We start from the raw sequence: 22039 nt of genomic DNA, 5'->3' as shown, positions 1-22039 counted from the left end.
TTTCAATCCTGATTCTCTCCTTGATCCCACTCTCCCTGATCCTACTCTCCCTGGCAGAGTGAGTGGCTGGGTGGAGACTTTGTTGCTAGCTAGGATCAATCAGCCACAGAAGATCCTAAGCTTAATTTTCATGTTGTTGGCAGTGGCTAGTGATTAGTGTGCCAGTGCTGGGTACAAGGAGGTCACTCGTCCTGTGCACCACAACAGCACCACAAAAAATGACACTGTTGGTGCTGTAAAACCAGCAGGGAGAATCCACCTTGCTGGCTCTTACTCAAGCAAGTTGGTGAATCTGATCAGGCCACTTCACTGGCCAATACAGAAAAAACAATGGCCCTGTGTTACCTGAACATAGGAGTTTGAGTAACCAGCAAATATGTGGTCAAATACATGGTAGTCACCAGCTACAGGAAACCTTGTTCCTCTCTTCACACCTGTAACTTTCATTCAAGGTTTAAATGTCAGTGCTCGTCACATCTGCATTTGTCCACTGTGAGCCAGTCCTATGATAGAAATGTCTTCATATTCTTCTGTTCATCAAAATGATTTTGAGTGGACCTGACATTTTCCTGACCACAGACTGTGACGACTAATGACAGTATATTTATATATATATATATATGTCATGTTTTAACTTGCAGTTTGACAACAGTAAAAAAGTGCAAGAACTGTTGTGCTTTAAAATGCAAGAAGTCCTGAGCCATGATACAAATTCTGAGTCACACCATTACCCTAGGATATGAGTTTCCACCAGGATTAGAAGGTGATTTGTTTGTTTCTAGTAATGTTATTAAACTTCTGATTTACTTGAAATGGCTGTTCATTTGGCCTGTATTTGTTGTGCAATTTACTGTGAATTTCAGAACAGTTAACTGAAGGGTTCTGTGAAGAGCTCCCATAGGCATGATCAGCGACCTACAGTGACAATTCAGCCACAGAGTGTTTGTGACAGCTACACCACCACAAGCGTGTAGCAGGCACCACTCTCAGACTGTGCCCTCTCTGATGACCTCATGAGACAGGCATTGCTACAAACTGTAACCAACATTGCTAATTACCAACGTAGCAACAAAAATGGAGTAACTGTGGAAGTTTAGTGAAGCTGTGGATGACCTAAAAACATGCCGGTAGCGCTGCCTTCTTCTTCATAAGAGTGTCAGAGTCTGTCATTTCCTAAAGCTGGGTGGATTTTTTTTTTTAACAGTATTAATATGCTCCAAAATTAGTCCCCCTTTAATATGCACAAAAGATACCCAAGAAGTAGCCACCTTTGAAGGTCTGGGGCATTTTGAATACGATTTAATGGCAAGTGTGAAAAACAAATGAGTGTCATAAGTAGCCCCCAGAGATTTCCAAATGCCATAAGCAGACAGAGAGTTATTGATTGTTGCTTAACATGCCTGTGGAAAATAATGGGGTAGCAGCATCTGTGCTGTAGCAAATAAAGTTATTCCATCTGTTGTGCCACCACCAATATTTGGACATGTCCAGAGCTGAAGCCTCATTATGTGTAATGCCACCTCCACTGTAACTAGAAAGGATAGCAAGCAGGCTCCCAAACCCTTGTGCTTTTGTTGTCTCATATCAAAATTGTGAAGCAGTTTGAGGAAGAAAAGGCAAATCAATAAGCAATTATTTTACAGCCCTCACCACTCTTTGCCCATGTCAACTAATTGAACTAATAAATAATTCATGGTTCTCTTGCTACCTTGCTGGAGACGGTGGCAGTTTCCTCCAATGTGTCATCGCTGTTGATAAAGAGGTGACAGGGCTGATCTTTCCCTGTCTCCTTTCAGTCACAAGTGGCCTCATGAGTTTGACAGTGGTTGTTCAGGGTCTCTCTGCCAAGCTGAGCAGGTCTGGCAGGGAAAAAAGGGAGGCCCAGAGTGCCCAGGATGCCTAATTATAGTGTGTCACTTGTATTCAGTCTCCTCCTAACGACGCAAGTGGGCCAGGAGGCTCATGTATGTGGTCCCACTCCTGCGTATCTATGATGTAGTTCACATGAGTGATGCCAGCTGGGGAGTACGAGGGCACTGGCAGAGGCTGGGGGCTCCCTGATGATGGTGATGCCCTGGGGCAGCAGGGCAGGCACTGGCAACCAACCCAATCCCACCCCAGACAGGAACAGTACAGTCAGGGGCACCGGGCAGCCCCAGCTCTGGGCATCAGGCACCTCCCTGGGGATAGGCTGAGGCTGGGATGGGATGTTTGCTAATGGGTGATGGTCAGGATCAGGTCCAGTGAGGCTAAACTGAGTCAGACATGCCCAGGATGGTTGGGATCAGTTCTGGCCACATCAACCCCATGACCGTGGAGCAAGGGGCCACCCTCAGTTGCACCAGCCCTGAGCTGCCCTGAACCTGGTAGCCAGCACTGGAGCAAGCAATGTGCTCGGGGCCCTGACAGGCAGCAAACTAAAACTCTCATGAGATGAGCTAATGAGAACTGGAAAAGCAGGCAAGCTGTCAGGACACAGCTTCTTCTGTGGGTCTCCATACACCACAAGACTACATGATTCATTAGGCAACATACAGTTTAAAACAAGGTGGTGGGATTTCTACAGTCATAGCTGATATTAATTAACATTCATTATTTCAAAGCTAACTACAAACACCACCATTTTTATGTTATTTCTGGGTTGGTTTTTTTTAATATAACACTGCAAGCTCCATGATTTCTTATCCTTTGCACACCAGCAAAGAAGAGCCATGGGTGACTGGGGAGTCTGATGCAGTCTGATTTGACTTCTTCTTTGGTTTCTTTGATGGGAGGATATTTCTCACCAAGTTTCAGAAAACTGCATGCATCATCTTCCATATCCAAGTCTTCATGTGTGAACTTTTGGACATACCAATATTACAAGCTTTAAAATACGTATGAAGGAGGTGACAGTTAAGACAGAAGAGTAGGTAGTACTGTACTTTTTCATCACAGAGTGCCAGGTTATACTGTGAATCAATAGGAAGTTCAGACTCCAAGCAGAGACATCTAATGGGGTGATTTCCACAGGATGTTTCCCAGAAATCTCTTTTAAGATCTTTTAAATGATTACCTCTTCAGCAGACTTAAATTTTTGACTCACATTTTTCACAGGTACCTGCTTTACACTGAGTTTTTTCCTGAATTCAGTGGGTATGTTTTGGGTGTTTATGAGAAAAACACACTTAGGGAAAAGTTATCGTTTTGAAACAGTATTTCAAGTTGAAAGAAATCACACATTGAGAAACTCAAGAACCCTGGCTTGGAGCAGAAATTTTGTCCTCATGTCAGAGAGTTCTCTGATGCATTTACAAAGTCTGAAGGATCTTTATTTACATGGTCCCAGATGGATTTGTTGGTATTTGGTACCTGAATTCTCTAAAGATGTTGTGGAACCAGATACCTCCAGCTCAGGCTGTAGAGGCTGAATACAGTTTTTTCTGTAGTTGGTTTTTGGGACTGTCAGGAACCAACACATTGTCATTGTTGGAGACATCTTCCACCCCTGAATCACCACAAGTCCATCTATTAGTGTTTGGATGAGCAGCAAATTCCCTGTCTGTCCACCACTTGCCATGCTTTGCTTAATTTTGTGGAGTGGTCCTGCAGTGCATGGGTTGCACTTCTGCAAAGTGAAATTATTAAGGGGACATATGGTTCTAATGTAAAGGAGGGCCCTGCCCATGAAAGGTTGTCCAAAGTGAAATGCCCTGAAAGGTTTATGGGGTGGATACTGGGTCCTGAGTGCATACCATTTCAATCCAAAGGTCTGCTGCCATCAGGCCACAGGATTTGACAATGAAAACAGACTTTCTGTAGTCTAAAGTCCTCATAGCAGCCTTCCAGTAGCTGAAGGGGGTCTACAAGGATGCTGGAGAGGAACTCTTCACTAGGGACTGTAGTGACAGGAGAAGGGGTAATGGGTTAAAACTTAAACAAGGGAAGTTTAGACTGGATATAAGGAAGAAGTTCTTTACTGTAAGGGTGGTGAGGCACTGGAATGGGTTGCCCAAGGAAGCTGTGGATGCTTCATCCCTGGCAGTGTTCAAGGCCAGGTTGGACAGAGCCTTGGGTGACATGGTTTAGTGTGAGGTGTCTCTGCCCATGGCAGGGGGGTTGGAACTAGATGATCTTAAGGTCCTTTCCAACCCTAACTATTCTGTGATTCTATGATTCTAAAGAAGTAGCAATTTCCCATCTGAAATGCAGAGGCCAAATCTCAGGCCAGTGAAAATGAAGGTATAAGGAACCTATCTGAATATAAAAATGGGTTGTTTTTTATCAGTACATGCTATGAATTTCATTTAGACCTTCAGACAGTGAGTCTCAAAGTGGTATGAGGAAGCTATGGCAAGATAAATGGGAGCCAACTGCTCATGGAAGTGGGAATGGAGCAAAGAGCTGGGAGGAGAGAAGCAGAACAATGGCTGGCAGCATCCAAACCACAATTCAGTGAATAGGTCATGGGTGAAACCCACAGAAGTTTTGCCATTGACTTCACCCTAGAACTCCAAACTGCTTTACGTTCACCAGCCTGAGCAGGGTGTGATTTTAGGGCTGTTACAAACACATTTGAACTTTCAAATAAAAAATTGTCCCATCAACACCTCACTTCCTGCTCTCATGCTGTGATTGTGCCTGCAGCTGTAAGCTAAGCACAGCCACTCAGCAGGAATAAGCTGTCGTTTATCTACTGGTTTAAATAGCAGTTTCTTAGATTTATTACCTGCCTGATATCCTACTTGTGGAATTTGGCAGTTACATGAAGAAAGATCTTATTCCTGAAACTTTTATATTTTAAAATGAAAATGTGTGTGTGGTCTAAACCTAAGTATGTATTATTAAACCTATTACCAGCTGTAGTTTACTGGCAAGGCAATAGGACACATGAAAAGGAAGAACAGGATGCAACTAAGGTAAATCAGAAACCACTTCAGGCTTGATAATATTCATGACTTGTACCTCCTGCAGTAAGTTGGTTAATCGGCAGAGGAAATGCACAGGATCTCTATAAATTATTTAATTCAGAAGTGACAGGAAAAGATTATTAATGAGTGACACTATGATATAATGCCCTCATGGTGAGACCACCTGTAGTTTAATGAATTAACACTGTTAAGAGGATCTTTGCTTGAGACTTATACATTTAATTTAGTTGTGTTAAACATGCCACTTATTTATCTTTATTAATGAGATTTCTATTTTTAGATATTGGTCTCAACATGAGCAATGGGACAATACAATCAAAAGCTGCTTCAATGATATATACTCTCCAGGGGAAGAGTGCAGTGTTTCTTTGCGCATTCCTTCCATTCTTCAATTTTTCATCCGGTCTTGCAACAGCTACAAGCATAAGCCATGACAGACTCTGCATCTGAAGAGCAGGAGATTATAGAGACTAATTAGGTGATGCAGGAGGCTCACTCTTATCAAACAGCTTTAACTCCATGTAATATTTTTTATTACAGCAAGAGAAATGTCATATTTAAATATGAAACCTGCTCCGTGCACAGTTACATTTCTCTTCAGCCTACTTACTTCCCTCACATGGCCATCATCCCAAAAGCTGAAGCTTCCCCTTCTTTTCCTTGACTCTAACGCTTCATGCATTTCACCTACTGCTGTCTCACAAATCCTCTTTTGTAACCTGGTGCAAGACCTTATTGAAAATATGGAGCCAATCAAGCCTAAATGAAGCCTCAGACCCAACCTGGAGAAAATATCAACATGGAAAAGTCCCACTTTACCAAGCAGTTATGAAAAACAAACAAACGAACAATAGAATCAAAAGTGGTCTCTCCCACAACTCCCCAGCAGAAAACACTAATATAGATCACTTCTGAAGACCAGTTTTGGTGCAGTTAGAGTCAAGTAAGTTCAAAAAATATTGCAATATCTTCATTACAGAAAATTCTGTAAAAAACTACTAAAAAAAACAGGAAAAATCCTTGTGTAGTTGAATCATTTACTCAAAAATCCATTCACTGGGAAACGAAAAGTTAATGAAATTTTTTATCACTTTCTTTGCTGACCTAAAACCACAAAAATGAACTTGTCTTTCTTACAAAAAGTTGGCTGCTACCATAACTGCCCTAGTCTGAAGAAGAGCTAAAGGTCAAGTTACCTTTTATAACCTATATCTTGAAGGAAAACTGAAAGACAAATACAGCTTAAGGTTTATACACCTACATAAAATACTGAAATGATCTCCTGCCCAAATACCCCAATATTTTGATTCATTTGTCTTATTTGTTTAATTATATTGAAGAATTCTTTTATTTTCTTTTCCAAGAAGAAGAAAGACAGCAGGATCCTGAGGCAGAGGAATGTTTCAATATAAAAGGAAAAGCAACATTTTGTTTTACATACAAGAATGAGAAAATGATCCACTCATGGGAGAGCAAGTGCCTTTGGTGGGTGTCTTGGTAATTTCCTCAGTGCCATCATTTGGTATACAACAGAAGACCATAACAAGAATTAAACATGGAAGCTGTTATCTTAAACACATTTTAGAATAGTTACATTCTTGCAAATAATTAACAAAGCTCCCACTATACTAATCAGGTATTCAAATTCACCTAGTGGTTTTGTTGACACCTCCTACACATCTCCTGATACAGCTATGGATAAGATGCAGGAACCATACAGTTATTTTAGGAATGTTTTTATACAGAAAACTGTTGCAAAACCTCAGTAATGATGCAGAAACGTGCAACAAGAAGTTCTTCAGTCTGATGGTGGGTTTTACACTCCTTCTGCATATAAAACCACAAAACGTCATGTAGCAGAATTAAGATTTTTAGCACTGCTTTACAAACACAGAAGGTATAAAATAATTCCATGTCCTTATAACTTACTGTCACTTATGTCAATAACAACAAGTGTACCTGAAGCAAGTTCATCATTTGAGAAAGCACATTCTACGAATCTGCTCTGCTTTTTACTGAATTCAAAAGGACTAGCAGGTGCACTTTAGAGGCAGATATTTGCTTCTCAGATATTTCAAAGGGGACAGTGGGCACACACTGGTGTTTGCAGAAGGAGCTGCAGAGCTACAAGGAACCACAGTGACAGTAGCAGGGCCCCGTATGCATCCCCTACTCCAGGAACTAGCCATCAGGCTCAGGGCAGTGCAGTGCTGGCACAGATGAGGGCATCCCCCATCCCTGTGTCCATAGGATGACATGTCTGAAACCAAACCTGGCCATCATGGTCTGTGTCTGACCTCTCTTCCCCTCACTGCGCCTGATCCTGATCCCGTCCCATGGACTGATATTCCATCCCAGCCTCAACCTGTCCATGAGTTGCCTATCCTCCACTGGGGTGGTGGGTTCCTGGCTGGTGCCCCACTGACTGGCTCCACACAGCCAGTCTGACTTTGAGCCACAGCAGGGTGGACAATGGCATTTTATGTTCAGTTTGTATATAAAAACATACTGGTTCAAGGCAAAAGTTTCAGGCCCCTTGTGGGACATTCACCTCAACTGATCTTAAGAGTAGAATCCAGGTGCCTGAATATGAGTGCCTGGTGCCACACAAGGTCCCTTAGGCAGTGCCGTACAAGGTCCCTTAGGCTCTGCCACCTGGCCTCCAGCACTGCTCCAGTAAGGCACAGATTTCCCACCACTCCTGCAGTACACCTGCAGCCTTGCCATGGGCTGGGCCATGTCTGAATGCCTATTCCAGGGAAACTGAACTGAGCCTTGACTGTCTATATCATAAAACTGAAATTCTTCTTCAGTTTAAGCATCTAAATTTAGCTATGACAGATGTTGCCATGGGATACATGTCTAAGCTCCCATCATTGTCAGTGGAGCTCTAGTCAATACAGTCAGGGGATGTAAAGAGCTGCGCAGACAGAAGCTGTTTACTTTCTAGTGGGCTAAATCACTACCTCGAGTGTCAGGGAGCAGCAGGAGTGGTTCTGCTTTGGAAGGGGAGATGAAAGCTGAGAGTGGCAGCAGGGCAGGCAAAGTTGTGTCCTCACTGACACTGGACAGTCCTGGAGCATCAGTGTGAGCAGAGCTGAGCAATATTAGCTGAAAGCCCCATGAGTCTGTAGTGGCAAGGCAGACCTGAGGCCAGAAAGCCAAATCAAGAAGCCAAGGTCAGGCTCAGGGAGCTGCACTGTGATGCAGGGGCACCCATGCACTGCAGCTCTGTTAGAGACCAAGCGAAAGAGCTCCCAAGTGATGGAAGAGCTGCACCCCACTGAGTCAGAGGGACTTGCACAGGTCCCTGGAAGCAAGCTTCATTATCTGCAATGAATAAATGATTTCTCTGTCAGATAGGTATTTTGTGCTTTTGGGATGTCCTAGAGTACCCCTCCTGACATCTAGCTGCTGCTTCAGAAGGGCTGATATCTCCTATGGCCTATCTGCCAGCCCTGAGTAAGTACATTAGATTATTTTAGGAATTTCAGTGACTGTATGCAGGAATTTAGACACCATTCCACACCACGGACAGTCCTACTTGTAGACACCTAGTTGTAATCTGCAGCTAAATCCCACTCCAGGGGTCCTGCCTGAGCCAACTGTCTGGACTCCCTTTCCTAGCAGTGCTGAGAGAGAAGCAGCTCCAGAGGCAGTTCAGCTCATTTAGGTAAGTTGGAGAAATCTCTCTTTAAAGGTGCGCTCCTCTCTCTGTATAGACGAACCTAGATGATTGATGAGAGAGGATAGCTATCTAATAACCAGCTAAAGTTTAATGAGATGCCCCCCACCCTTTGTGTTTAGATATGTGGCTGTGCAAGGGACACTGATTAAAGTCTACAGCCTAGTACAAGTTCCTAGTTCAAGGACTTGCTGAGGACAGCTACACTGCAAGTACACCTACAATGTAAAACTCTGCACCTGTGTATTCTCAGCCCAGGCAGCACCAACTCCTAGCTCCTCAGCTTCTGTCTGTACCCTCTCAGGATCTTTGTAGAAGCTCTCTGTTTTATCTGCAGCACTTGAATGTTTGAAGGAGTAAAGCTGTGTGTGCTCTAATACATAAGGGCCCACAGAAAAGCAGCAAAAAGGACCAATTTTCTCATTTTAATCCAATAATTTAGTCAAAGCAACAGTCAACAGGTTGGAGACCTGGGCTCAGTGACGTACTCTAAGCCTTACATACCACTCCTCCAGAGCCCTCTCTGAAGGCAGAGAAAAGAAACTGTAGACAGAAAGAATACATGAGAGCATCTAATCAGATGTGTAGAGCACTCATCTGAGAGAGAAGAAATCAGCACTTCAGTTTCTGCATCAGCTATTATTTATTTCATCAAATGGCTGCCTGATATAAACCACAAACATTAATTGGCACAGAGGGTTGTGGTATCAAAGTTCTTTGTTCTTGTTCTTATACCACAAGTAACTATGGATTCCAGTGAAAAATTCATAAAAATTACATAATTCATTTGCTTCTTTATACATCAACTCATCAAAAGCCTATTGAAATAGTTCTTCCTGCTCCCTGCACCACACAACCCCACTAATCAAGCCTGGAAGTTTGTTAAGGTGATTAATACAGCAACTCAGTCTTTTGGCATGGATTGATGTAAAGGTGGAGGACAGAATGAGGATGGAGCCAGGCTCTTTTCAGTGGTGCCAGTGCCAGGACCAGAGGCAATGGGCGTAAACTGAAACGGGGGGGGGTCCCTCTGAACATCAGGAAACACTTTTTCACTGTGAGGATGACCAAGCACTGGCACAGGTTGCCCAGGGAGGTTGTGGAGTCTCCATCATTGAAGATATTAAAAAGCCAGCTGGATATGGTCCTGGGCAATGTGGTCTAGGGTGGACCTTCTTGAGCTGGGGGTCAGACTAGATGACTTGCAGACATCCCTTCCAACCTCAGCTGTTCTGTGAGCCTGTGTTTATTTCACTCACGGGGTCTGGAGGAGCGCCAGTTGCGTTGTGTCAGTAGGGTATTCCAAGTGCTTCAAGGCTGCCTCATGAGCACCAAAGGACTCAGGCACCAAAGTTTGGAGACTGCTGAAAACCTCTGCAGAAAAGAGAACCTTGTAAAAAGTAAATAGATTACTCGGGCACATGGCACATTCTGCTTTGCCCTAGGGAAATCTACTGGAAAAGGTCAATGATTCCATTTATTTCTGACCCACTTTAAACTCTGTGCAGAGCACATGATTTGGTGAGCTCATTTACACTGGGTTGAACAGCACAGTGAATATGCCTTGGGTCCTAATCATTTCAATTAACAAAATCTAATAATTTTGACTGAAAAATGAAAGCATACTCTCCCTCACAGCCAAATGCACAGGGTCTCTATTAATTTCTGTCAATCCATAAAGTGCAGTTAGGATTGTCTCCTCTCTTTGAGGGCAAATTCAGTATTTGGCTGCAACCTGCCCTCTTTCTAGTCTCACCTGTCACCCAGTGGGAAATCCACAATCCCAGGAGTTCTTTCAGGACATAGTTTGTCCTTCCAACAAAGGGCATCCTGTTTTTCTTGGTTAGCTGGCCTTCCTTCCCTCAACAAAACCAACAAAAGCCTTACATAATTAAAGCTGTAGCTCTGTTTCAAGGTGTTTTTAAAGACAGTCTGAAGGAATGTATTAACAACAATGCACACAGCAATGTGAGTATAAAATGGTACACAGATTCTCCCTTAAACAGTGAGAAATGGTGAGAAACAAATTGTTGTGTTATGAAAACTGACTGTGCATCAGAAGCAAATTAAAACAATCTGTCAGAGGGCAAAATGTGATTTTTCTGGAAAACTAGAAATATAATCAATGGTGTAAGTGTTTGAAACAATAGCAGAACTCTATTTAAAAGGTTTGTAGCTTTATTTTTCGGTAGCTCCCTCTAGCTCAGCAGCTGGACCAAAATATTTCTAAGTTTAGACCCATGAAGATGCAGACTAAATATAGGATGTAAAACAACACTTTCTGAAAACAAAACTCCAAAATTTTCAGCTGTGGGTGTCTTTGGTAAGAGGTTCACTCTTAGGTAACTGGATGCAGATCTTACTCATTTCAGTGGGAGTTGTGGGACTAGGTATTTCTGAGCTCGCGGACATTTTTATCCAGCCATGTCTATGTACATGAAGGGGTTTTGAACCCGATCTTCATTTTTCAAACCATTTCTTTTCAGCTACTTTTTTCACTCTGCTTCCCTATCTAAACCTTTTTCTCCTCCGTTCTTTTCTAACAAAGAAACACATCACTCTGCTGAATCCCACACATCTCCAGTCTGGAGATCTCCTTGCTATACCATCAAACTACCTAATTTTGATGACACCAGGAGGAATGATATTCCCCTCTAGTAATACTGGAAATACCACAAGATGTTGCTCAGTGAAGTATTGACTGGTTTCATTTCATGTCATCTTTCAGTAACATATGGAATGTAAATTCACAAGTTGTAGCACAAAACAGGAGGGAACAAGTCCTGAAGTCACAGACTCCTTCATAAAGTTGGGGAAGTTATCATGCTGTTCAGCCATCAGAAGTCCCCCAGGAGGTGTAGGGCCAAGCCTAGCTATTACCAGGTGTGGTGTGCATATCTTTGAAGATATTCCCCTTCTCCAGCTGCAGCAATTAATCTCATCCTGCATAATTTATATTGAATTGCTGGGAAGAGTCTGGTTAATGTTATCTAGCAAGAAGAAGACACTTCCCTTCGGTATATGCATAAAGAACAAAACTCCAATAAAACTAATTGGGATCATTTTGCTGTCATGACCTTATGTCAATCTAAGTACAGAAAGTAACAGTAATCACAGAATAAACATCAGGCAACAATATTGTTTCTGGCTCAAAACAAGAAAGTTAATTTCAAAGTTGGAGCAGTTACTCTTTTCCACATAAACTGTAACACTTCTTCAATGAAACTTGACCCACTCAAGGCAGAATGAGAGCTATCCTCCTTTAACAAAACAACATATGACTACTCTGTCCTCTTATCTATGACTAACCCCAATTAGAATTTACTCTTTTTATAAATATTCAGGCATCATTTGACGTACTGTTGAAGCAAGATAGATCTGAAACCATTCTGGAAGAATCACAAAGATCATTCACAGGAGGCAAATGCACTCATCTGTGAGAAATGGGAAGTGAAAGCTCTACAAGGATGGAGCACTCTCAAAGTATCTGAAGCACTTGATGGATCTTTTCCCACCCTCTGTGATTAATAGAATGCATAAGCTGTTCAGTCTCCAAGCATTTTGCTTGAGGAAGCTTTGATTTGAAAAATGAGACAAGTGCTTCCAGTGCTGTCATTGATAGGAAATTAGGTGATAAAAGAGAGCGCATTTAAGCAGCTCTTAAATATTCATAATTAGAGCTGTCAAACTGCTATACTATCCCTCTCTCTTCTTGCATTTACCCAAACGTTCTGTCAGGAGTAATGAAAACAGCAAAGCCAGGGGGATGTGACAGTACTGAAGTGCTTCAGAAGTAATCACAGGAGGACAAACACAGTGTGGTGGTTTCTTTTGGCCCAGACCACAGTACAGATACAATCATCAAGTCAGATGTACCTAACAGTTAATTTGCTATGTTGTGAGGTTTTGAGTTACTTTTCTTTTAATGAATGGCACCATCAGAGGCTTCTCCTTCTACTACTTCCCCTCTGTCTGGTGCAGTAACAGAGCATTTGACTTACCAGCTTTGGATTGTTTTTCTAGAATTCCATCCCAGGATGATTTTTCTCATGACTGTGAAAAAAAAAAAAGAAAAAATCATCTAATGCAAAATTATTATAATAATAAAAAATGGCTAATTTGTTTTAATATTATGAAAAAAATTATATGTGTATATAGATCTTTTGTTTTCTGACAGAAGAGGCTCTCAAGACAGGATATCCCAAATATGAAAGCAGCTATACTCAAAAAAGGAGGAATTCAATTGTTATGAACTTCATTAACTTTTGTTTTAGAAAGTTATTAATTTAGAAGAACTCCAACTCAGCTCTACTTTTTTGGTCAATGCGGCAAGAAACTGCAGAACTTTATCAGCAGCCTGAGATGTGTTTGAACAGTCAGCTGCGCAAGCAAAGCAGCACTACACATTTCAGGTTGCTCCTGACTAGACCAAATCTCTGACAGGCATTTCCAGACAAGCAATATCTGCTTGGGTGCAAATTCTCACCATTTGGTTCATCCCTACAAAAACATCTGCTCCTACAGAAGACAATCTTTGCTTCTTTTATGTTTTTCCATACAGCTTCTAAAGGTCTTTCTGTATTGGGAGGAACACAAGCAAGCTATAGCTGCAGCAATTCAGGTGCAGCCAAGGACTTAACCTGATGTAAAGCAAACTGCAGTGACTTCCAGCTGCCTTCAGTGTCCACTAGGTTGACCCTTAAGGAATAGCAAAGGTGGACTAGAATGTGTCACATAGCGTCTGTAACTACTGCTGGGACCATTTCTAAACTAGAACATTAAAATATTGACTTGAAACCCACCTGAGAGGCAGAGAGCAATACAAGGCGGTAATTGGTAGACAGTAACGTTGTCCTCTGGTTTTGGTATAGGAAATGAAGACAAATGGCTTTGTGTGCGTGAATAATCGACTTACTTCCAAAGACTTTGGGATAGGTCATATCCCTATGCTAATGAAACAAGACTTACTTATAAAAATGACATGGATTGGCATTTCAGTTTCATGAAATGAGATATCTCTCTTTTCTGAGAGGTATCACATGGTTAGAGCTAGGAAAAATAACTGATTGACAAAAAATATTGATCATATGGAAACTGATTTTATAATAACAAGCAATGAAAAATCCCAAATACTCCAGAAAGGGAACTGAGTGCAGGACAGACTGTCCAGGTGGAGGATGCCCCTGCATGCCCAGCTCCAGTATCACATGAATCACCAGCAGACTGGCTCACAGCTGCACATAAGCACAAGCACTTGCAAAACTGTAAAGGGCTTTAAGGAGGACTGGACTTTATGGCTTGTTAGGCTGTATCACTATGATAGTCTTTCTGGAACAAGCAAGACACTATTCTTCATTCCTTTGTGACAGTGGTGGGTGGATACCGAAACATTTCTGCTGTCACTTTTCGATTTTATGTTATGTAGCTTCACATTGAGCCTTAATTTGCTTCTTTTTATAGCTCAAGTGTAAGGAATACAGTTGAACAAATGTCACTACCCCCCCCAAAGAAACAACAAACCTGCTGTGAATATTGATTTGCATTTCTGAACAAATTCACTGGGATTACACTCCTAGCTCATTTCCAACAAGTAATCCGGTGAATTCTCTAATGAGAAGCAACTGCAACAGTGAGCTGGGAACGCTGTGCCTCAGCCATCAGGCAGGATCAGGTCTACTGGGGACAAGTGAAGGGGCTTTGGCCAAATACCTTAAACTAGTCACCCCTTCTCGCCTAACAGGACCTGGCTACAGCTACAAGGACAGTGACACAATCTGGCTTCCCCTTCATGCAGGTCGGGACATCCAAAGCCCTCAGGGAGGCCATACTGAGTTTCTCCCTCAAAGTCTGCAGGAGTACAGAGCAAAAGATATTGGAGACTTTTACTCCCTCCCCATTCCTGTGATGGATGGATCCACAGAGCTGACCTACAGGTGTTTTGGGAATCACTCCTGAATTTTGGTAGCATGCGTGGGGAGCAGGGTGCAGCCTGGTGTAATAGATATACATAAAGCATAGCTGTATAAGTGCTTTCTAGTGCAAGGAGCACCCTGGTTTTAATGTTATACTGAAATATTTACAGTATCTTTGTCTTTGACCATGCAGAATAAGCAAGAGAATATTGACAGCACTATAGAAACAGAGCAGCAAGTAAACAGCTTTAAATCCTGAGTCACTGAAGCCAACAGGAAATTTCTGAGGGAGCTGGACTGGATCACTGTTGACTACCTCTTCACAGACATTTTAAAGACGTTATCTACTGCTTTTATACTGTACCCAGAGCATAGGCTGCTGTACCTGAAAGCCTGTAGTTTCAAAGAGAACAAAGAATAGAAATTGCCACCTCTCTTCTTTCCCTCACAAGAAAACTTGTTCATTTCTAGTGCGATTTTCTGCCGGTCACCTGAGGTCAGGCAAGTGCCAGTGGCACATGGGAGTGGCAGGGTTCCACAGCCACGGAGGCAGGGGAAGAAAATGGCACCACAACCCTCTTTTGGTAACACACAGCCCCTAAAGAAGTTATCTGTATTATCACTGCACCGTGAATGTCCCAGCGCATGAGTCTCCTGGCGCTGGATGAAATACATGCAGCTGCCATGAGAGGCTACCAAGTAGCACAGAGGATTGCCTGGAGTAGGATCTCTGAGCACAGGATCCACTGGATAACACCAGTCTCACTGCCGTGCACAACCACTTCTTGACATTACAGGTTGGATGACCAGCTGCATCTGGTATCTCAGGTCAAAGAATTGAAAGTAGGTGAGACATAGTTGGGGCGAGAAGAGAGCGTTTAGCAAGGCCAGTCAAATGAGTCTGGCCAGTTGACTGGCCTGCTTTCCACCTTTAGCCCTCAAGAAATTAGTAAAGATTTTCAAGGAATTCCTTAAGAATTTTGATTACCACACCCATTTATAGCTTCATCATCATCTCAAAGCACCCAAGTGCAGAAGAAAAACAGACTATGACTAAAAATGTAAGCAACAGAAGAAAAGAAACAGGAAAAAAGAGTGGAGGAGGAAAAAAAATAACTCTTCAGAGGAGATAAAAAGAAGGAAACAAGAAGGAAAAAAGATTCTGGATAAGGAATATATATGTAATACCTGGAATGGTCTCTACCTGTCAAGGTCCCACACAAGAAAGAGAGGATCCTCTCACCTACCTGTGACACCTACATAAGGGCTATACTTGAGTTACTCAAATTGCCACTAAGTTTACTTGAGAGAAAAAGGCACTTCTAGGGGAAGCTTTGCCTTGTCTCAAAGGAGATATCCAGAATATCTAGTGTTTCTTGTTTCTCTCCACTGACTCTAAAAGGAGCCTAAACAACCAGCTCTGTATGGACATCTATAGTGTAGACACCTGCTTAGTTGAGGTTAAAACCACAGTAATGTCCCCCAGACTCCTGCATGGTCTCATCTGCTTCTTGACATACTCTGAGCTCTGTGTTTCCCACTTCTCAAAGAGAGGTGCCCATCAGACAAAAGCTGACATACTGCCAAGCTGGAGATCAGCTGAATGCTTGGGAAACCAGGACCTGGCACACAATACACAAGACAGGTAGACTAAGATGTCCCAGGGTATCACTGACATGCACAGCCAGTTTCTAGCCATAAAGCCAATGTCTTGGACAAGTAGCAATCAGTGTATTCCCCCCACTGTGAAGACTTTGATAAATAATGTAGAAACAGCTACTATGTCTACTTCAAATTTGCCAAATACAACTGCCTGTGGTAATCTGCCCTCCACAGGCTGGGTTCAGCTCCTGTGTAAATCTTGCTGAAATCAGGGAGAAGCCTTAATAGAAACAGAGCACAAGCCCTAGTAGAATGACAATAGCAGGCACATTAAGCAGCATACTAATTCAGTTCACTAAATTGGGCACTTTCCCACTTTATTTAAATAATTATAGTGAAAGAGACATTTATAGAATGAAAAGTTTGGAATAAAGTTCAATTTAAACAAAACTGAATGAAATAAAAAGGTACATTTTCAGTTGGCAGAAAGAAATAGACTATATTTGGATTTCGGTCAGAAATTCAAGGACTGTTTTTATCGCCTCTAAATATGGCAGCAGAATTCTGAGGTCCCTGGTTCTGGAAGTGATTCTGGAGGCACATCCTTTTTGGAAGAAGATTAGGGTAATTTTCCACACATTTGTGTTTATTAATAGAGGGGGGAAGAAAGTTTCAGCTGTCTCAGAATTGATTGAACCTTGTATGAGCCTCAGTGTCACGAAAAGCTTCTGTCCAGAGCTTGTACTTCCTGCTTTTAACAGGCATCTTGCATCAAAGCATTGCTATTTTTAGTCATCCACCTCTTCTTCCCAAGAGAAGTTGAAAAGTTACTAGGAATTCATGATCCATCCAAGAATTTACTTTTGAATATGTTTTCAGGCAGGTATTCAAGTAAAATGATGCTGATTTCAATTCACGCTGATGAGTTAGGCCATGAACGGTGATGATCCCAGTTTATGTCCATGGTGGCCTTCCAGAGGGTGCTAGCAGAATATGCAGACCCTTGCTGAACAATGGCATGGCTCAGCTACTTTCCTCTTTTCTGGGCTGCCAGCCTGACTAATTGCTGGCTTTCAGTATTTTTGGACGGATTTGGGCCAACAGCCAAATGACCTTGAGCTCACTGTGTTCTGCCAGCTGTTCTGTGATGCTCCCTGCCTACTTCTCGCTTCCCTCCCAGTTCTCACCTGCAGAGCTCAGGGGTGCCGGCTCACCCCAACAGGACAACTTCCCTTGCCCCCTTCTATCCAGCAGAAAACATTCTTCAGACAGAAAAGGCCACATTTCTCAAACTTGTTAACTTCAGTGGAATAACTTCAGGTTTTACCTGCAAACCAGAGTGGGGATGTGCAGTGAGGACCTCTGACATACCAGTGGGGAGCTCTGGGGTGACACAGCTCTTCCAACACTTTTGTGCCCTCCACACCTCTGACCTGAATTAGGCAGGAGGCACTTGCCAGGGCTGAAGAAGCACTGAAAATTGGAATATTTCCATGATCCAGAGGTGTGATTGCAGTTCTTCCAGGCACACTTGAGTCACCTTCAGCTGCTAGCTCTGGCACAGACAGCAAGCATTTCTGCACAGACTGTGCAAATCTACCCAGGACCCTGGGTGAACATTTGGCTGCGAATGTCCTCAATGTCCCGGATCCCCTGTTATCTGTACGCATGCCAGGAAAATTCAGGTGAGCTCAGGATGGAAAGGAGAGCCACAGTCTGCCCCTTGAACTGCAGAACAGCAGAGGAATAAACCCAAACACTGAGTACATGGGACCTCTTGGTACTTTGAAAACGCAAGTGCAGTTGTTGGCACACTGGATGGAAGGGATGTAAACAGACTACACATCCCTCCTGAAAACCTCCTGTGTACCTACACCTGCACCAATCTCCCTCTGAAACAGCATCAGGTTAACTATGCATTCATAGAATCACAGAATCATTCAGAGGCTTTTAAACCTTGTGATGGTACTGGAAGAGGAAAGCAGAAAGCAGGGCACTTATATATAATGAAGGCATTTACAGAAGCAAGACTCTTTATCTGTTTACTGTGTGGTACCAAATAGAGGATTCTGTGAGCATGTGCATCAGATAATTGTGAAAAATGTATCTGCATTATCTTTGTTAAATATCTCACTAATGTGAAAGAAAGACTAAAGGTCATCTGTCAAATGTAGTTGTGAAGCAGGAAAAAAAATCTCTTATGTTAGATATCTTGAAACCTTTAGGCTCATGATATTTTTCTGGAACAGAGAAAATGTGATCAATGAATCATTAGGAGTCCTGTGCCTGACAATGGAGGTCAAGAGTGCCTTTTGATGATGAGTTTAAGATGCTTTTATTAACCTGTCTCAAGATGGTTGATTGCTTTCTAATGGGATGAGACCCTCTGCAGCACTTGAATTTTAAGTATTTAGAGATCTTCACTGTCAAACACTTCTCAATAATTCTTCACAATAAATGAATTATTGTGCAAATGAAACTCAAGGTAGTTTTTAATAAAATCAGAGAGATTTTAGTATTCTATAAAGACTAATCATGCTTTACAAAGTATTTTCTAAAATAAAGGTAACTAATAGGAAGAAACCTGGAAATGAATGAGGAACTAGGTGGATCTCATTTTCTTTTCACACTAAGTTTCTGAGTATGTAAATACACTAATTTCTAATTCTAACTGCCTCCAGTTGAATTCTGGCTCATTATAACAGTGCATATGTGAGAAGAAATTAATTCATTTATGCTCACGTCCTAAGGAGCAAAGCCATTTTCAGCCTTGATGCTTTTTGATACAAAATCTATTTTGCATCTCATTGGCTATATAGATTACATTCACATTTGCTTCACAATTCTGTTACACAGAGAAGTGCAAAGGGATGTCTAACTACATGAGAATCAGGCCATCACACATAAATTTTCACTCCTGTTTCAAGATCCCAGTTCCCATTTCATTCCCGAAGTGCATAACAAGTAAATCCTTTTAAATCCACCAGAAATAATGAATAGGAAAACAGAGTAAGGAAGATATTAATTAGAGGGGATGAGCAGCAATATTCCATATATAAATGGCTGCACATTTTGTAGAGTTAGAATAGATAGGATTTTGTTCATGCACCCTTTTTAAAACTCTAACAGTTTAGGCTTTCTTCTTGAAAGGTAGATTGAGTATCACTTCTGAATTTATAAGCAGCAGAGGACAGTGTTTCATTAGGTCCTGCCAACCCCAACTATTCTTAGTAGATGAGTTTCCTGTATCCTGTTTTCACCTTATGATATGTTAGAAAACAACTTATTAAGTCACTAACTAGGCTGGTAGCTGTTCAAATTCATACAGCTTCACTTATTTATTGTGCAGCTATGTGGCATAATGCTCAATTGTCTCATCTGCCATCTGCTTTGGTGTCAAGATGTGCTTTTTTCCAAGTGACATTCTGTTGTCAATTGAAGCATTCTTGACATTTCTAGATGTCTTTGTTAAGAAGTTTGTGGTCTACTTCATGTTTCCACAAGAAAGTGTTACTGATCAGTACCACCAGTACCATGGGACTTGCTGTTTCTGGAAGACTAAGGGACCGCTCACCCTGCCATTTCTAGGCAGCACTCTAGAAAATTCTGAGGCTTTGCAGTCATTTCTTCCAATTCCCTGCCAGTTTCACTTCTCAGTGAAGGATTCCGATGGCTTCACCTGCTCTGTTTGATATTTTGCTCTCTACTTTCTCTACATGTTCAATATTTTTCTGACACTACATGCAAGTATGAAATCAGAAAACTTAATGCTGGTTGTGAGGCCTTAGTCATCTCACACAGGTCAGAACTGCAAAGAGTTAATATGTTATTGAGATGCTCAGCTTACTGTTCTCAATTTAGTACGGACTGTGTACTGTACTATGGTATATTGTGTACTGTATCGCAGTCTATAAGAGGGAACCTCTCATTAGGCAGTACTTGTGCACAAAACATTGTTATACTGCCTCACAAGCCAAATATGAATCAAGTGTGTGATGATGAAATAAAAAAATTAGCCAGTCTTAGTCTTGGGGGGGGGGGGGGGGGTGGGGGTTTGGAACTAGATGATGTTAAGGTCCTTTCCAACCCTAACTATTCTATGATTCTACAATTTGAGGTACTAAAAGGGAGGCCATTGGCAAGACCTGGGAAGCACGTTACTGACTTTCATTTGGGGTATCAGTGCCTAAGAAAGATGTAGGCATATTTGAAAGCTTCCAGGGGGACAGCAACAAGAATAAAAAGACTGGAGAACCAGCAACAGACAAGGATGGCTTAAAAGCAAAACTATAATCACTGTAATTTCTGGAGGTCCTACCCATTTGCCATGCTGCAAGTGTGTCATTTTTGAATCCCTGACTCAATTCTTCCAGCCCACAAACACCAACATGTTCTCTTGAGGATACTTTTAAAGATCCCAGGGAACTGTAGGGAACTGTGGGAGAGGCTGTCTTGCTGAGGGCTCATCACAGTGCCCACGTGGATATAATGCAAGTTACAAGGACGTTAATAATTGTTTGAGTATCTGCAAGACTTTTTTTCCCCTCACATACTGTTTTCAACAGCTTGGCCTAATTGTGTCTTTTGAGGACACCTAAGTGTATCTTGCAAATATTCGCCTAACTAACTGTGTCCTAACTGTATCCTCAGAAACAAACACCACAGAGCAACTCTTCAGCCTGATTCTGTAAAGATGTGTCCCTTCAATTAGTCCCACTGACAGTCTGTGCACAAAACTAGGCTTGGATAGCTGGCAGAGCTGATGTAACCCAAGGCCAAATCACACCTGTCAAGGATTAGGCTGTAGACCTGTACTGCAGCAATGAGAATATTTGGTTCACAAAAGCTTTCAGGAATAGGCCCTGCATAGATTTCATAATGCATTTAAATAACTTATCTTAGACACTGCAAAAAATAAATGGTTTGTGCCACACAGAAAAAGGTCACAATGACACATTTCAACAAGAGGTAATTAACGTATTATTTGGCATTTCATTTGTCAGTTCTTATAACATGGTGCTCATGGCCAGCAGTTACACAAGGACTCTGTTAGCAGAGAAAAAGTTCATTAAGAAACTCTAAAAGTTGCATGCAACCGTTATTAAGTATCACAGAAGGTATTTGCACACTTCCACTTTTCCGCTTTAGGGTTTACACTGAAAATAAAAACAGTTTCTTTGCGAGGTGCTTCCGATAAAATATGTATGCTGAAACAAAATATACGTCCAACCATCCATGCTCTATCAGCACATAGGCTCCTTCATTTTGATACCACAGTAAGAATGAGGGGCTTTGATGTTTTGCTCAGTGAAATACACCACTGGGGGATTTTTCATCCAAAACTTGCAGTTAAATACACACCTCACTTCAAACCCTGAAATCAGCAGGACTCTTCATGTGCTTGAATACCTTCCTGAATCAGGCTGCAAACAACTGGCATTTTCCCACATAGCTTAGCTAATGAAGCTGAGAGATGAAGCCAGATAGCAGCCAACATATGTTGGTTTGTCTCAACAGCTCTCATCTAACATTAGCTCTCATTACCTTGCCAAGCCCCGCTCACTGCCCACAACTCACGGAAAACCTGGCTAAATTTTGCACTTCTCTACCTAACAGTCATGTAATGGCATGCTTTTAGCGCTGCTACAGTGAAAGTTTGCTAAAAATATACAGCTAAAGTGTGTCTTCTGGACTCTGAAGTTCTATCATCCCATTCATCTTCAGACAGAAGCATAGTCTGAAAGCAACTTTTCCTTGAAAATTGCTGTCATGCTCCACCCTGAAAGATGGCAGAACAAAAAGTATTTCAAGTGATTTCATGGACATGTACATCTGGGCGTTTTGCAAAGACTAAGTTTGCAACAATCTGTTGAATTTTCTATATCGTAATGAAATCAATTCAGAATCATAGCCTGTGTCCTAATGGATCA

The 22039-nt window shown here is 41.9% G+C and overlaps 2 long non-coding RNA genes across 2 annotated transcripts; both read right to left on the bottom strand.

Annotated features, from left to right (window-relative positions):
• Positions 1–5048: 5048 nt before the first annotated feature.
• LOC133266789 (uncharacterized) lies at positions 5049–7533 on the bottom strand. Its single transcript, XR_009742513.1, has 2 exons — positions 6352–7533; positions 5049–5356 (listed from the first exon to the last, which is right to left on the bottom strand). It is a non-coding gene; the product is annotated as an uncharacterized LOC133266789 (long non-coding RNA).
• Positions 7534–9695: 2162 nt separating this feature from the next.
• LOC133266788 (uncharacterized) lies at positions 9696–21552 on the bottom strand. The gene is made up of 4 exons (XR_009742512.1): positions 21471–21552; positions 17297–17436; positions 12597–12648; positions 9696–9969 (listed from the first exon to the last, which is right to left on the bottom strand). It is a non-coding gene; the product is annotated as an uncharacterized LOC133266788 (long non-coding RNA).
• Positions 21553–22039: the final 487 nt, after the last annotated feature.

This window comes from Pezoporus flaviventris, unplaced genomic scaffold, assembly GCF_033815535.1.
Source record: "Pezoporus flaviventris isolate CSIRO_AGI_PZ_B2104156 unplaced genomic scaffold, CSIRO_AGI_Pfla_v1 ptg000007l, whole genome shotgun sequence".
NCBI lineage: Eukaryota > Metazoa > Chordata > Aves > Psittaciformes > Psittacidae > Pezoporus > Pezoporus flaviventris.
The sequence above is the reverse complement of the archived record's forward strand: the minus strand, read 5'-3'. Positions and strand labels throughout refer to the sequence as shown.